This window comes from Magnolia sinica, chromosome 3 (assembly GCF_029962835.1).
Source record: "Magnolia sinica isolate HGM2019 chromosome 3, MsV1, whole genome shotgun sequence".
Classification (NCBI taxonomy): domain Eukaryota; kingdom Viridiplantae; phylum Streptophyta; class Magnoliopsida; order Magnoliales; family Magnoliaceae; genus Magnolia; species Magnolia sinica.
The window spans coordinates 11,217,527-11,233,796 of NC_080575.1; positions in this window are offsets into that span (position 1 = coordinate 11,217,527).

Sequence of the window (16,270 nt, forward strand, 5' to 3'; positions counted from 1 at the left end):
TGGCCCTGGCCAGGGCTTGATGCTTTATCTCATACTTCACTAGTGACTGCTCCTTCGTTGGTCCTCTAATTCTTGATTTAGAAGGCTTTTAAGTCAGGCTGCATCATTCTCGTCCCCTGCTTGGCAAAGAATTCATCCACGAGTTCGATTCTTATTTCTTTGCCGTCTTTGAATCAATCCAACATGCTTCCTCACATGTTCTGATTTATTGAGTTTTCTGAATTATACCTTTTGTGCTGTTTTAACCTCAGTTGAGTCGTGTCCTTGGCAGGGTTGGTTACCAGCCAGTTTGATCTCTGACCTTTTTGAGGACTTTAAAGGGATGAGGAAATAGCAGATTTTCTCAGTCTAATGGGGATCTCGATGGGTGCCCATTTCAGTCATAATGAGTTTGATAAAAATAGTTTGGAAGAGTGACCCTTTGGGCCAATTCTTTGTCAGATGCGGTCATGTGCTCTTATTGGATGAAGTGGGAGTGAGGACCCCACATTTTTGTGCTCCCAAGGGTGATTGCTTTTGGATGGGTGGCGGGCTGAGATAAGGCTGGTGATTGACTATACCAGGAATAGGCAGAGAATGATTGTTGAATGCTGTATGCGTGCTCGAGGAATGTGGAAGTGTGAATCACTTTCTATTCACTGTCCTCTTGCCGGTGAGGTTTGGTCATGGTGTCTCAATCAATTCATTATGTTTTGGTTGATGTTGGAAAATCTCCAATATTGTGGAGGCATGGTTATATGCTCTTCGTGCGTGTGAAGGCTGGATTCTGTGGGAATTTGTGCTTCTTAGTGGTCACCTGGTCAATATGCAAGGAAAGAAATAATTGAGCTTTTGATTAGGGGTGCAAATCAGCCGCATTGGGTTGGGTTGAGGGTCAACCTGAGCCAGACCCAACCTCAAGAGGACACAACCTGCAACCTGTAACCTGAAACCTGACCCAAATTCTAACCCGAGGTTCTCACTGTGAACCCTCTATACTCAATGCAAACTGACCCATCCCGACCATGATACATGTGATTGGTCCCAACCCGACCCCAGTTTGCTCACCCCGGATCCGACCCAATTTCAACTCTGGTTGGAGTTTTCCAACCTGAACCCTACCCGAGGACCCTGACAATCGGTTGGGTCAGCCAGTTCAGGTTGATCCAAACCCAAGTTGCAGCCCTACTTTTGATAATAAGAGTAGAAATGTGGGGCATTTTCTTCCGGAAATCTGGAGGTGGCGATTTCTCTTGAAAATTTTCTGTGCCAAATATTTATCTTCCATTGCCTCAATGGATATCTAGGCCCCCTCTTTTTGTGATTTGTTGTTGATGTTGCTGCTAATAAGAAAGATGTGTTGGCCAATAAAATCTTGGCTCTAGATAAGGAGAAGCTGTTGTGATTCTTTTGGTATTGCAAGGGCCGGAGTACAAATTGGGTCGAGCGGCTAAAACCTACACGAGCCTTTTCTCTGAAGGAATGGGCAAAATCACAACTGCACCTTGTGAAACATGTGGGTGGAGCCAATGTAAATTAAGTAACCATCTTTCTATTTGGCCAAAAATCTTTCCCATACGCTCAAATAAAGCAAAAAGTTTTGGCCATGTCAAAAACTAATTGCGTGCAAATCTTCCCTGACTACTCCCGTTGTATATGGTAGAGATGGGTCAGAAGAATTTAAAGAGATCTATGTATGCAAGCTCAAGAAATTACAGTACTGACTCCCATCTCCCAGAAGGTTAAACTTCATTGGCAAGTTTGAATGCATTCATTGTTAGGAAAGTTTCACCATTCCCGTTTTATACATCTCACATCTCCACTGTTATCTTTTCAGAGGATGACATTTCAGTAGCTAAAATCTCGAGTGAGTTGATGTCAAGCAGGTGTCTTGTTTCACCTGAGTCGTGGTGCTCTGTAGATTGTCTAATGATTTTAGTCTCTAACTATATTAAATCCTTATTTTACTGTCTTTATGACCAAACACATTAGTTGGTAATAGGTATAAAAAATTGATCGGACTTGTTATTTTGATCTTAGGCTCTGTTTGGTAGATGCCTAAAAATGAGTTCATCTCATTTTAGTTAAGAGTAATTAATATTTATGACCAAACACATAAGTTGGTAATAGGTATCAAAAATTGATCGGACTTGTTATTTTAATCTTAGGCTCTGTTTGGTAGATGCCTAAACATGAGTTCATCTCATTTTAGTTAAGAGTAATTATGTATTAGAGATTGATCTCTAATACGCAATGAGTTCATGTTAACAGCAATTATGTAATAGAGGTCTTGACCTCTAACCATTAGCGAAAATGAGATGCACTCATTTTTAGGTGCCTACCAGACAGCCTTAATCTTTCTTCATGGATTTTGTATGCACATACTGCTAAAACTTGTAACATTTAACCATTGGATCTCTCTCTCTCTCTCTCTCTCTCTCTCTCTCTCTCTCTCCTGCCTGATATTTGGCTAGTGTGAGGAATCATATGATCATTGAACCAAGGGTATGCAGTGTCTCCTTGTGCCACGACTTTGTAGAATCGGGAGTGATTTTTCATGTTACTAATTATTGAGCTGATAGGTCCCAATGGATGCTCCATAACCTCAAAATCTCGCTCATTAGAAGATCCCAGCCTAACAATCTTTTGCTCTTTTCCTTGCTGTTTGAATCACCAAATCATTGCCTTTGACGTGAACACTAACTAGGCGTGAGGATACCATATATTCTTTGGGTTAAGATCATATAGTTCCTCATTCAACACCCTACTTAGTTGCATTTCATCATCTCCATGCTAGATGAGCCCAGATGTTGACAAATATCGATGATATATTGGAATTTTTGCAATAATATTGTAAAAATACATTAAACAATATTATCAAGATGTTCTCAAAATACCGGAAGATTTTAAAATATCATGTTTTTATTGCAATGTTAACTTGAAAATAGTAAAAACACACACAAACACACGTGTGCGCACCCACACGGGAGAAGTTATAAGGAATATGCGGGCTACATACAAAGAGAGGAATAGAATGCACTCATGGTTTCAATGGTGGGCGGCCCATCTCCATGTTTTCGCATGTTGTGGCCTACTCTAGCTTTGGATCTGTTTCCTTTTGGGTTGACAGACTAACATGAGCTGAGACTAGATATATGGTATGGATTTTGCATACTCATTACAATGAGCTCCACATACCCTTTCTTGCACGGTCTCCCTACTACAGAGCTTTATGGGAACTTCACTTTAAGAGGAGAAGTTTCAGTTGATGGCAGAAAAAGTCTGTGGGTAAAATCTAATCATTTGCAGGCCTTTTATGGTTGAAATCTACACTGGACGACAACCACATTTTCAGTTCCCAAATACCCAGACTTCATTTAAAATGACTTCCCATTCCTTTGAATATTTAAATGTTTTCTGCCCTATAAAACTAATTGCTATGGCAATAATGTCCAAAAGCAACTCATGTTATATGGATAGTATAGATACAGACATAGGTGCTTTTATATGTATACCATATACATCAATTAATTTATAATTAGTGATTACTATTTAATATTAATTAGTACTTTTTTAAATAAAAAATTGTAAAAAAAGAGGCCAATTCCTCATTGTAGGATTCATTTATCATACAACACTTTGCATTTCAGGTTCATCATGGTGTGTAGTGTGTATGCCATCCAACCCACCTTGTAGGTCAACCCACCATGAAAGTGAGGCACCCGAAAGTTCAAGTTGTTCTGATCATCATGTGGGCCCCCACATGAATTGTTGGTGTCTGGGTGGTTTTACATTATTTTATATGGTGTGGTACACCTGATGACAAGATAGTCCCAATGTTTTTTTTTTTTTTTTTTTATAAAGGCAACAAATAGAAAAAATCATTAAAAGCAAAAAAAGGACTATCTTGTCATTAGGTAGCAGAGACGCTCTAGAATGGGGATATCACGCGCACTCACGCCGCCCCCCCCCACGCATGTACGCCAGAAGGAGGGCCCCACCGTCGATCTGGATTGATGACGAGATCCAGGGAGGGCTTCCTAGTTAGAAGACAGAGTTTCGGTTCAAGAGAGTGGACCTGATAGCCAAGAAAAGCCCATCATGGGATCTCGTGATTGTGGCCCACTAGTCGGATTGATTTCATATTTTAGGTTTTGCTTATTTATGTTATTTAGAACATCGTGAACGCTTTAGATTTCTTTGATTGATTTTTATTTTAGTTTACTTCATCGCTAAGTAATAGGTTGCGCACATGGTACGAGTTTTGAGGTATATGGTTTTCCCTATAAATAGGCACCCCTTGTAGTTTTTTTGATTCATTGAAGATTAATAAAAATTCTGCGTTTTCCTACTCTCTGAGTTGTGAAGCCTAATTGGGTGCGAAGTTTTCATCGAAGGGTTAACTACCATGGTGCGAAGCCACATCTATCCCGATTCGCCCTCATTCATCGCCATCTCTACTATCCATCTTCTACCATCCATTCTTCTCACCTTATCCCATCATCTACACTTCAAATCAATCATCTATTGCAGCAATTCTCCTCCTTACATTAGAATTTTAGAATCTGGCCCTACAGGAGGGCTGAAACTTCGGCGGAGCACCACTCACAAACCGTACATCGGATTGAGCTGAGATTTGGGAGTTTTGGAGTCCATCCGTGGCCGACCAGGGCCAAGGTGACCTTTTTTTTGAATAGTGGGCTCCACACGTGCGGCCGGAATCACACGCACGTGCGTCTGGGCCATTATTGTTGTCCACGCGTGCGGTACTTCTCTGGTTCGTCTCTCCTCTCTTTCACTCCGCTTTCACCCAAAATCCCTAAACCTAACCTTAAATTACTCAAATATCTAATTTTATGCCCATTTTCTTACCCTAGGGTTCCCCGAATTGGTATTTCTGAATCCCTTGAATTAGGGACTGATTACTATGCATGTGTTGATGAGTATTTCTTATCTTTGAGTATCGTTTGGTTCATAATTTTTATTGATCCAGCCCTATCATGTATAGGCCTGGATCCGCATAGATTCCCCTTAATTGAATGTTTGGACTTTCATGTGGGATATGAAATTTGTGTAATTGTTTCTGAACTAACGTGATCTTAAGCCTGAAATCTCGCATATCATATTTAATTTTTATGTCTTGCATCAAATTTGGTATCAAAGCTTAAGGTTCTTGTATGAGAATTCATTACATGTTTAGGGTTTGGTTGTCTATGTCCATTACACATCAATTCTCATCATATATGGCTGTTTAGAGGTCCATAAACCCTGAAATAAGCTGATGAAATTTTCTACTATCCCCTTATTTGAATTATTTTAGAAAATATCTTAGCTTTCTATTTCTAGGTTTAGAAACTTTCCTTTTCCGTTTTTTAGAAACTTTCTTAATATGTTTTTAGAAATTAATTTCCTTTCGTTTTTCTTTTTTAGAAACTAGTTTACTTTCGTTTTTCTTTTTTAGAAACTAACTTACTTTCTATTTTTATAAACTTTTCCTTTTTCTTTTTCTTTAGAAACTAGGTTGTTTTTTTTAGAAACTTTTCTAATTTGTTTCTTTCTTAGAAACTTTCCTTTTTCGTTTTTAGAAACTAAGTTGCTTTTTTTTAAAAAAGAAACTTTCCTAACTTGTTTTTTTCTTTTTTTTAGAAACTTTCCTAACTTGTTTTAAAAACTTTCCTTTTTCGTTTTTAGAAACTAGGTTGTTTCTTAAAAATAAAAAATAAAAAATTCTTACATTTTGACAACTATATTGCTGAATTTGGTTGGCACCCTACACTAAATATGAAACAATTGCAAGAGTCACTAAATAAGAGTTCTCAGAAGTTGGAGTCTTTGATTAAGCGCTTGGAAATGGACCAATGCTTTGAACAGCTTGATGTACACATTACTCGACTAAAGATCATCGCCAGGACAAACACTACCATTGGGGTAGATGTCCAATCTCAGACAGGTGGCCTGGAGGATAGACCAATGAATACAGTTGGTCAAGGAATCAATTATGGGTGTGCACCCATGCACCCACTCCATGAGAGACATCAAGACCACTATTTTGAGCGGTATAACATGTGCGGCCTGTGGTTGGAGAGAGTACACTAGAGGCTAGTGTAGAGTTACCCACTGAGGCCATTCCGGTAATGGATGAGTTACGTGATGTCTTTGCTGATGATCTACCAGATGAGTCTCCCCCTAGGAGGGATATAGAACACACCAGAATATAGGACACCGTAATACCTGCAGCCGAGTTTTTGTTTAATAGTTCTGTCGATAGGTCCACAGGTTTCAGTCCTTATGAAGTCGTTACTGTTTATAAACCTGGGAAATCTATTGATCTTGTCTCTATGTCACTGTCCCATAGGGCGTTAAAGCCTGCAGAGTCTTTTGCACATCACATTCATTCATGACATCAAGAAATCAGGCAGAAGATCACTACTAGTAATGAACATTACAAATTTTCTGCAAACCAGCATAAACGTTTCAAAGAATTCAATATCGGGGACTGTGGTGGTCTGCATCTGACTCGAGCGGTACCCTCCGGGGGCCGTTTGTAAGTTACACGTGCGTAGCGCTGGACCCTTTAAAATTATAAAACGAAACGGTCTCAATGTGTATGAGGTAGATCTTTCACCTTCCATGGGAATTAGTTGCACATTTGATGTGGTGGATTTAGTTACTTTTCAGAAGACCACTCATACTTTGTCCGGCCCTTCGCCCACCCATCCTGATTCTCCATATTTATCCCTTGAGCCATGACCCCTTCCTGACCCATTTTCCCAACCTCTACCTCCCATGCCTATTCTTCCTGACCTTTCTTCCCAGCCTCTACCTCCCATACCTACCCTTCCCAACTCATTTTCCCAGCCCCTACGTCCCATACCTACCTGTCCCGACCCATTTTCTTAGCCTTTATCTCTCATACCTACCCGACCCGACCCATTTTTTCAGCCTCTACCTCCCATACCTACTCTTCCTGACATTTCTTCTCAGCCTCTGCCTCCCATACCTAACCTTCACACACCCAAAGAGTAAATAGAGGATATCCTTGACCATCAGATAGTTTCAACGTCGGATGGTGAGTTTGAAAAGTATGTGATTAAATGGCAGTCACGCCCAGCTTCAGACAGCATGTGGCTCACTGAGGAGGAGCTTCAGAGACTTGATCCTGACATCTTGGAGCGGTTCAGGAGTTTTATTTCGCCAGTGGCGAAATCTTTGCAGCCGGGGAGAATTGATGGGGACATCATGCGCACACGTGCACTCACGCCGCCCCCTACGCACGTACACTAGAAGGAGGGCCTCATCGTCGATCTGGATTGATGATGACGTCCAGGGAGGGCCTCCTAGTTAGAAGACGGAGTTTCGGTTCAAGAGAGTGGGCCCGATAGCCAAGAAAAGCCCATCATGGGATCTCATGATTGTGTCCCACTAGTCGGATTGATTTCATATTTTAGGTTTTGCTTATTTATGTTATTTAGAACATCGTGAAAGCTTTAGATTTCTTTGATTGATTTTTATTTTAATTTACTTCATTACCAAGTAATAGGTTGTGCACATGGCGCGAGTTTTGAGGTATAGGGTTTTCTATATAAATAGGTACCCCTTCTAGTTCTTTTGATTAATTGAAGATTAATGAAAATTCTGCGTTTTCCTGCTCTCTGAGTTGTGAAGCCTAATTGGGTGCGAAGCCCTCCCTTCATCGAAGGGTTAACTGCCATGGTGCGAAGCCACATTTATCCCGATTCACCCCCATCCATCGCCATCTCTACTACCCATCTTCTACCATCCATTCTTTTCACCTTACCCCATCATCTACACTTCAAATCAATCATCTATTGCAGCAATTCTCTTCCCCACGTCAGAATTTCAGAATCTGGCCCTACAGGAGGGCTGAAACTTCGGCGGAGCACCACGCACAAACCGTACATCGGATCGAGCTGAGATTTGAGGATTTTGGAGTCCATCTCTGGTCGACCAGGGCCAAGGTGGCCTTTTTCTGAATAGTGGGTCCTACACACGTGCGGCCAGGATCACACACGTGCGTCTGGGCCATTATTGTTGTCCACGCGTGTGGTACTTCTCTGGTTTGTCTTTCCTCTCTTTCACTCCGCTTTCACCTAAAATCCATAAACCTAACCCTAAATTACTCAAATCTCCAGTTTTATGCCCCATTTCTTATCCTAGGGTTCCCCGAATTGGAATTTCTAAATCCCTTGGATTAGGGACTGATTACTATGCATGTATGGATGATTATTTCTTATCTTTGGGTATCGTTTGGTTCATAATTTTTATTGATCCAGCCCTATCATGTGTAGGCCTGGACCCGCATAGATTTCCCTTAATTGAATGTTTGGACTTTCATGTGGGATATGGAATTTGTATAATTGTTTCTGAACTAACGTGATCTTAAGCCTGAAATCTCGTATATCATATTTAATTTTCATGTCTTGCATCACCCTAAGAACCTAAAAAATTGAAATCAAAATTAGACAAATCCCTCACATTAGCAGCCCATTCTATAACCATCTTCTTAGCCCTAGCACCCACAGAAGAAACAGGGGACGATTTATCGTTAAAGCATCTATCGTTTCTTTTGGTCCAGATGGCCCACCAAATGGCCAGGATAGCCATGCGCCTGACGATGGACTTAGGCTTCCCAAACTTAGGCCCATGCCAAGCCGCAAGGAGGTCGGCGGCTGTGTCGGGGTTGCACCAATAGATCGAGAACCTCTGGCAAATATCAATCCATAAGGGGAAGAAATAAGGACAATGAATCAGAAGATGGTTGACAGATTCAGCCTCCCGCATACAGCACACACATATATTCGCTATCTACACACCATGTTTGGCCAAATTGTCGACCGTGAGGATTCTATTATGACCCGCGAGCCAACCAAAACAAATGAATTTTGGAGGAGCTAGATACTTCCAGATGAAAGGGTTGGCTTGGCCATGAGAAGGCGCAGAGGGGAGGATAAAAGAATACAGGGACTTTACAGAGAAAAAACCAGATTTGTCTAATTTCCACCTCACTTCATCGGGCTGATCGCAGATAGGCATAGTCTTAAAGATGAGGTCATGCAGATTCGTAAACTCGTTGATTTCTTCATCTTTCAGATTCCTGATACATCTGATAGACCAGATGATTTACGCCACGGAAGAGGAATAACATCTGTTAATCAACATGTCTATGTTGGGGGAAAGACGATAAATGTGGGGAAATTGGAAGATCAGCGGATTTTCCCCCACCCAAGAATCTTTCCAGAAATGAATAGAAGAACCGTTTCCAACAACATAGCTGTAGTTTTCAATCACCGGATTTTTGGCTGCCAGGATGCCTCTCCAAATATGCGACGCCTTGCGATACGATGAATCTTTTCGCCAACATCCGCCTGTAGAAGAGCCATATTTTCCTTTAACGATCGAGGTCCATAACGCATCCTTTTCAGTGGCGAATCTCCAAGCCCATTTCCCAAGCAAAGCAGTGTTCATAAATTTCAGATTTTTAACATTGGCACCTCCCTCCTTGAATAATTTGCAGACTTCGTTCCACTCCAGCAGGTGAAATTTCCTTTGATTCTCCTTTCCAAACCAGAGGAAGTCTCTTCTAATTTTATCGATCCTCTTCCTAACTGTAGTTGGGCATCAGAACAAAGACATGAAGTAGAGAGGCAGACTTGAAAGGGCAGATTTGATCAACGTCAAATGCTCACCCAATGATAAATATCGGCATTTCCATGTTGACAGATATTTGTGAAGCTTGTTGACAACTCTGTCCCACATATGCTTAGGAGGAGGACCAACGGTCAGGGGGAGACCAACAAAAGAATTCGGAAAAGAATCAACTTGGCACCCGAGCAAATCAGCGAAAGATTGAATCATCGAATGGGGCATGTTAATCCCTAGGATCTTTGATTTACTCGTGTTGATCCTAAGACCAGACACCGCTTCAAAACAGCGCAAAGTAAGAAGGAGGTTACTGATGTAGTTCGAAGCAGCAGTGGAAAAAATAAGAGTATCATTGGCAAACTAAATGTGAGTAATGGGATTCGACTGGCCTGGCATCGTAATACCATGCAGGAGACCATTAGCCTGCCCTCTACGCAGCATCTGAGACAACGCTTCTCCAACGATTATGAAGAGAAGGGGGGAGAGGGGATCCCCTTGGCGCAACCCTCTAGAGCTTTTAAAGAAACCCTTTGGGGATCCATTTAGGATAATAGAGAAATGAGCAGAGCTGATACAAGCCTTAATCCACCTTCTCCATTTTATTCCGAAACCCATACGAGTCAACATGTAGAGAAGAAAATTTCAATCGACATGATCGTATGCTTTAGCAACGTCCAGCTTGCAGAATATCCCTTAAGAATTAGATTTATGACAAGAGTGGAGAACTTCGTTGGCAATTAGGGCTCCATCCAAAATCTGTCTGCCTTTGATAAAAGCGTTCAGGTGAGGTATATGAGTCTGCCGATGACCTTTGATAGGCGAGAATATAAGACTTTCGCGAGAATTTTATAGGGACTCCCAACCAAACTGATGAGAAGGAGCTGGCCCCTGATACTTTAGGGAGCAGACAGATGAAAGAAGCTCCCAATCCTTTCGATATCCTTCCTCTGGTGTGAAATTCGTGAACAAACGTCATAACGTCATTACGAACAACCTCCCAAAAGATCTGATAGAAGCTCATCGGGAACCCGTTTGGCCCTGAGGTCTTATCCCCCCCAAGGTGTCAACAGTAGCTTTAACCTCTGTCTCTGAAAACTAGACCTCTAAAGAATCTGCAGCTGATTGCTCCAGAGTGGAAAAAACTATATTGTCTAAGAACGGTCTTTTCCAATTTTCATCGGTGAGAAGGTGTTTGAAATGCGAAATGGCAATTCGATCTCAGCTTTATCCTCGATTCTATTCCCGTTATTAAAAATGCTTAGAATTGTCTTCGCCCTAGCCTGCATCTTTGCCATGTTATGGAAAAACTTGGTATTTTTGTCCCCATCAGCAATCCATCTCATTTTGGATTTGATCCTCCAAGAGGCTTCATCTTCCAGAGTTATATTCGATAAATTCTGAATAATGTTAATTCTCTGGTACAGGGCTTTGCTTGAAAGTGGGGCAGCTTCTGCCTCAACATCAATGCGCTGTAAATTGGATAGCAGAATGTCAACTTCAGCTTTTCTTTTTGAAGAACCTAATCACGCCATTCCTTAATCTTATTTTTGAGGAGTCTGAGTTTACAGAGAAGCCTGTGACCTGCATAGCCATCAACCTTAAAACTCGACCACCATTTGACAATGTTCTGACGGAGACTCTCAGAATTAAGCCACGACGTATTGAACTTGAAAGGTTTCGGACCCCAGTTGTCGTCCTCCACGGAGAGAAGAATTGGACAATGATCAGATGTCGTTCTCGGAAGAGCCGTTTGGTGAAGATGGGGGAAGGACTCCAACCATTCGGGTGATACAAGAAATCTGTCAAGACGAGATTGAATGGAATTAACCCGGCCATCGGTCCAAGTATATCGAGCTCTAAGTAACGGGAGGTCGATTAGCTATTGATGTTGGATCCAATCAGAAAATTGACGCATTGCAGAAGTCGACCTTCTCTTTCTAGAGTGATCTTCAGTGAAACGGGTAATGTTGAAATCACCGACCACACAAGACGGGCCTATAAAAGACTGTCTGACCCGATCAGCTCAACCTAGAGATCATCTTTGACTGCATCATTGTTAGGCCCATAAACAACAAATAAAAGATGAGAAGGGGGAGGACTTATCTTGAAGTTTGACAGACACCGACCATACGCCACAGCAGGACAAGAGGAGATCCCACTTGGATGATTTCCAAGCAAGCAGAATACCTCCTGAGGAGCCAATGGCATCTAAGGTCACTCACTTCGCATCATTCGCCTTCCATAAAGTAGAGAGCAAACTGTCTTTGAATATGGGAACTTTCGTCTCCTGAAGACATATCATGTCCGGGTTACATTTGTTAATGGTAGCTTTAATCAGGCTCCTCTTATGCTTGGAGCCAACCCCCCTAACATTCCAAGAAATTATCTTCATTGGGTAACTGCGCTGCCCTGGGCACCCTGTCTCCTGGTTTTATACAATGAGGCTGATATAAACCCAGGACTCGCTTCCAGACGCTGAAGTTCGCAGTTGATGGAGATATTGGCTAGTTGTTTTCCGGAAGAAGGACACTTGACCAAGGGTCTCCCCCTATTCTCAATACATTCAAACAGAGCAACATAATCTTCTAAACGATCTCCAAAGGACGAACGTAGAGATCTCCCCACCTTCCCGATAGCATCTCTGATCCATTTCTTGTTCTGGATGTTAGCCAAAAGATTGGACCTGTTTATTTCCGAAGGATCTTTCTCCACTTGATTGTCAGCAGTCATCTGCAGAGGTTCCGCCATTAGAATGTCACTAGAAATATTATCCTGGAATAGCACGATCGGACCCAGTTCCGGATTGGCAACTGAATGGGGAGAGGAATAGGAAGAAGAAGAAGAAGGCTGAGTTTGGTATTCTGACACACTATCTCTCCCAGTTGAGTCAATTTCAGGCTCGACAGAAGGGCTAGGCTTAGAGGAGGGGGTCGGGGTGAGGAGGAGGTTTGGAGTTTGCCACCCAAGTGTTGGAGAACGTATTGGGTGAGCATCGATAGAGGTGTTCAACAAGGAACTTAGGGGGAATTGGATAATAGATAATGGTGGGTTCGGATTCGGATCCGGGTCCAGGTCCAGGTATGAGTACCTGCTCGACTTGAGAGGAGGCTCGGATAGCTGAATCCTGTCCACGTGTAGGATTCAAAGACGGTGTAGGCACGTGTCTCTCTACATTCTGCGAGGAGGGATGTGGCAGGGCATTAATTCGCTCTGACGCCGACTGGACACTGGCTTCTTTACCCAGCGGAAACTCGGAACCCTCCCCCGAATAAATGGCTATTTGCCCAGTTTCCAAAAAGGAGAGGATATCAATCACGCCACGCGTCGACCGGTACCTCGAAGTTTCAGGATACGCGGACGGACGGGATATATCTGCGTCAGACGCAAGCGGCCGAATCGACAGAGCGTCGCCATGTGTCATGGAGAGGGCGAGAGAGTAATCTTCTCCGCCGCAGGTGTCAGGATGGCTGGCAGGCGTTCAAGATGGTGTTCCGCAGGAGTATCTGACTTGTGTACCTTCTTCCGGAAGAGGCTGTTGAGTCTTCGTCGGCTCCGGCGGAAGCTCTTCTCTAATTCGCCATAGGTCGCCCCGCCGGGGAAGCGGGACATCCTGAGTTTTCCTAACTATCGGAAATTCCTAAACTCGGTAGTCAACCACCACTTTAACAGATGATGGCAATGATGCACCCTTCTTCCTTCGAACTCTAACCCTTATGATGCCAACTTCCTCCCCAATTTTCGTTTTAGGATCTAGTTCCAAGTATGATCCCAGATAAGCAGCAATAGAGATGAAAAATTCGTCAAACCACAATTCCATAGGAATACCCCAAATTTGAAACCAGACGTTTTCCATGCTAAATATGGAAAATTCTTCCCATCTCATGACCTTGGCCACCAGACCTCCCGAGTGGAGGTGTCCTGCCGGGGTTAATTCCCGGGCACACCTTTACCCAGAGCTCATTATAACCCAACGGTTTAATCTTGTAGTTTCCCGGCCGGAAGCTCGTCTTTTCCAAGATCCAGTCTTTCACCTGAGATAGTGATGCACCTTCCTTACAAAGGATAACCACCATCTCCTTTAAATCGTCTATAGCCCTTTGGAAGTGAGTCAAATTGACCGAAATCAGAAAGCCTTTCGAAGGAAGGGTTGTAGAATCTGAGTTGGTAGTAGGAATGGCCATAGATGCAGACATAGGGGGGATGTTGTGCGGAGGAGGAGAAGAGTTGTTCAGCAGGGCCTCTTTGAAGGAGACAGGCCCCAAGGATATAGGATTAGGATCAGGATTGGTAGGAATAGGGGAAGAGAGAGGGGGTATGTTGTTGGGTTTTGGACGATACATCTTCTTATTCGTTTGGAGAGGCTTGGGAGGGGGGATAAGGTTGGTGCTGAATCTCGCTCTTTGGACCAGTAAAGGACATCCAATGCATTTCACACCATGTAACATGTCTACCGCTCTGCCTAGCTCCGTTTCAGATGACATGCGAACCAATGCAAAACCTCTGTAGGCACCAGTGCTTCGATCTCTTGGCATAACCATGTCCATAATTGCACCCGCACGGCCAAAAATTTGCTCGATATTGAGAGGAAACCAACCTCTTGGAAATCCTTTAACAAATAAGGTCGGGTAAGCAAAACGATTCCTAGCAGAGGGACCCACTTATCTCGATTTTCGACCAGGAACGGTTTGCCATTCACGCTCGTTCTCTCCCACTGTTGCAGGACTAGGCGGCATAGGAATCCTTTGCTCTGATGGGATAACGACTCTTGCTTCCGACGATTTCCCACTCGACTTGCCGGAGTTGACGGTGGAGCAGTCTCCCCATCTTCGTCATCTTCACCGGTCAGTTAGTCCCAATGTTTGGTCGTCGCATCATCACGGTAGGGTTCCATTGATGTGTGGGTTGGATGGAGTACAGACCACAACAGGCCTCGCCACACGAGGTTTTTTTATTTTTATTTTTATTTTTAAGATTGGTTTTGACTACGAAGGCATTTTACTTCTAATCAGGTGATGGGTGAAAGCATCATGAACAGGTGTTGTTTTCGAGATTCTAATTTAAAATAGCATATAAGCATATAATCCTGAAGAAAAACGATAGTTGTATATACTTATTTTTACTATAAAATTTTATCTTTTGAATGAACGGTAAGAATTCCCCACCCCCCCCAATCGTAGCATGCATTGATATTCACCGGGTATGGGTGCCCATTTTTTGCTGTATGGGTGCAGTATTATTAGTAGGTATGGTCATGGGTAACCTTGTAGTCTGATAGAACTGTCCATTGAAACCTTTACAATTACTATCTTTTACACATACAGCCCTATCGGTAGCTACCGTAGCAACTCTCACAATACCCACACTACTAACATGAACGAACAATCATTACAGTACCAACCTTGTTAACATTACCGGCATGCAACTTTTAACTCTGCAGCCCTACAAAAATCAAGGTAAGTGATTTTAGCACTCACGTTCTTAGGATAAACGAGGAGTATATTGTAGTATAGAATATATTATAGTTTATCAACCCTCTTCCTTTAATATTTTATGTGTGCTAGCACCTGTGTATTTAATTGTAATTATATGTACATTAATATTAAATATAAATTTTCTATTTATATAGTTCTAGGTGTGGTAACATTACTAAAATGCCTGTGATAGGGGTATATGGGCAGCATCACATGAATCCAGTTATCTTGCCCATGCTATTCTTTTAATAGGTTTTTATCACTTCACTGTGGTCTGGTATTTGCATGGTTCTATGCCAATAAGAATTCCCTATCCATCCATAGGCAAACTGATATTAGCATGAATATTTGTTTTCATGAGTGGGACTCCGGTGACATGTATCCCCCACCAGTGACCTGACTTTCCTTCTCTACTCTGTTTGACCCTTTTCAGACTTTTTTTTTTTTTACACACGCACACACACGCTGGTGGAATTTCACCACCTATGGGTACTCGAACCCTTGACCGGGAGTTGAAACTCCTGAGAGTCTACCACCCGGGCAAGAGTAAGGACCCTTTTCAGACTTGTTTAAGATTTGAGTTGGGTTTGGCTCTATCGTTTTCGACTTGTTTAAAAATGGTTTAACTTAGGTTCGATTCAGTTCCACAATGTTTGTAGCACCAGCATCATCACCAGCATCATTACAAGTAATGCTGGCTGGGGATATGAAAACATTTATCAGTATCACTGTTAATATTGCCGATTCCTGGAAATTTGCGCTGAGGGAAAAATGTCTGGTAAAAATAGGGAAAACGGTAGAATTTTTCAATGAAACTTTGAGAAATACAAAAAGTATACATATTTGCATATTTAGGAATTAAAAAATTGTAAAAAGAATACATAATAAGTTTTCATTTAATAAGCCTGACCCAATGCGGCTAACCTGGCTTTGGGTCAGACTAGACAGCTTAGCCCATGCGCTGGGCTTGGGACCAGCGTGCATTGCCTGATCAATTTTTAGTTCAAGTTTGGGCGAATGTCATTTTGGCCCAAATCCAACCCGGCCCTACCGTGCCTGGCTCTATATGTGTTATATCGGGCAAATATGCCCTTTCAATCCTCCCTTACACAACCAATCAATCTTGAAAGTAGATTGTTGGTTTCATTCCTCTAAAA